Source organism: Echinococcus granulosus, assembly GCF_000524195.1.
Source record: "Echinococcus granulosus chromosome Unknown EG_S00008, whole genome shotgun sequence".
Classification (NCBI taxonomy): Eukaryota; Metazoa; Platyhelminthes; class Cestoda; order Cyclophyllidea; family Taeniidae; genus Echinococcus; species Echinococcus granulosus.
This window is the reverse complement of record NW_020170388.1, coordinates 191,422-193,397: the sequence shown is the minus strand read 5'-3', so window position 1 is coordinate 193,397 and position 1,976 is coordinate 191,422.

Below are 1,976 nucleotides of genomic sequence, written 5' to 3'. Positions count from 1 at the left end.
ATTTATTGGTTATCATTCGATAAAATGGAATTGCCCATCATTCTTGGCAGATTAAGTGTCACGTGAAGTCATTTGTGGTGTTGGTCTGGTCTGTGGGGGTGTTGCGCTTTCAGGTGAAATTCATGACCCATTGACAGCACTCCATTGGGAATTCAGTCACCTAAATTTAAGTATTGCTCTAAGTCTATCTTTTCATGCTCTTCAGGGGTCGAATACAGGGAGAAACTTCCCTGTCCCTGCTTTTCCTCTTATCATCTACTCTAAAAGAGATGTTTATTTTTTTGTCGATAGAGAGCTCATGGTTTTTATTCTGCCAATCTTCACATTAGTGCAGTTTGTAGTCTGTTGATTAACCTTGTTGTTGCTTTTGTTGCACTTTTGCTTCTCCCCTCATAAATTGTAAAAGGCGCAGTGCGAGACATGATCATGGCGACAGATATTAGCTGTTATGTGTAATCAAAAGGTGAGTGTGTTTTCAAAGCACCGTACTTCGTAGTTTCATCCGAAATCCCTGCAATTCCCCGTGGGTTAATTATATTGTGCCACAATGTGCCAATCCTGCGGTTTATTAGCAGCATTCAGAAGCCCTGACAGGCCGTCAACGGCAGTGAGCTGAAGAGTTCGCGCGCATACATTACAGTTGAAACACTTCGTTATACTACGGTTACTACGACGTGACAGCTTAATAGCGTCTTCTAACGATGGTGAAATGTCGCCATCCCTTTGTTTATTGCTTCGCGTTTGTTGAGTCATAAGCCAGGCAAATCCATCATACTAGAATTTCCTACATTAAGATGAGTTTGTGCCACCGAGATAAATCATTTTCCGCTTGTTTATTCTCCTGATGAAATATTATCCTTGTTTGTTTACTTCTCCTATGTGCGAATGTGTGTGTGTGTGCGCGTATTTTACGTCATTTGTGCATTTGGAGCCTCCATATGTACCACCTGGGTTTTCCCTCGCATGGTTGCATGTGGTTTCCAGTTAAAGAATGGGGGAGCTTCTAGAAGCCCTCCTTTTCTACGACTTATCTGTTGGTTCTCTAGTTGTCCTGATGAAATGTACTGGCTTCTACGGCAGACACATCGGGATACCAGTTGGGAATTTTTGTGCGTTTGCGTTCTTTGATGCCTTATGGGAAGTTGACAGAAAAAATTCTGCTTTAAGGATCTGATCTTTCTAAAGTTTTAGCTTGACTGCTCCCGTGAAAGCATGTTGTTCAGACACTTCAAAAACAAGCGGTTCATCGATCCATTAAAGCCTGCTTCACTCTGAATCTGGAACCGGCAAATTGAAAATAATGCTCCGGTTCGAGGGCTTTTGTTGCGGTCTGTCAGAGCGCGGTTGCCTTTTGAATTACGAGAACTGTCTGCACGTTTTTCTAGGAATCGTTAGTTTTTAACAATTATTCAGAATGAATCTATGAAAGTTCTTTATTTCACCACAGACGATTGCCTTTAGCAATGTAATGGTTGGATTGAAATTACAAGTTGTATCGAGTTAATTTAAGAGTAAATTCTGTTCTGTTTCCAACATTCGTTGTCACTGCTCCAGAAGTTTGCCGTAAAGCTGTCTAAATCGCGAAAATCCTGAGTTCTGTGGCATTAATAACATAGAAGGAAACGAACCTGTCTCGATGCTGCTTCTTAAAAGTAACGTTTTCTTCAAAAGCGCCAAATGCCTCTGAAAATCGCCCAAATTATACAGGAGCGGGAACATATATACATATATATCATTGCATCTGCTACTATTCTGTTTTGCTATCCCTTAAAAGTAGAATTACTTTTATAGCGAAAGTGGTGTCTTAAAAAGATCGAATATAGTCAAAGTTTGGCAAGGTCGTGTTATGCTTCTGTAGGTTGAGTATGTGCCTCTTTAATCTCATGCTCTGAAAATGCTTCAAATAGCTTTGGCTTGCCTGTCAAGCTGAGAGTTGCTATCTACCAGTTAAATTCCCTCACTGACTTTCCATAAGC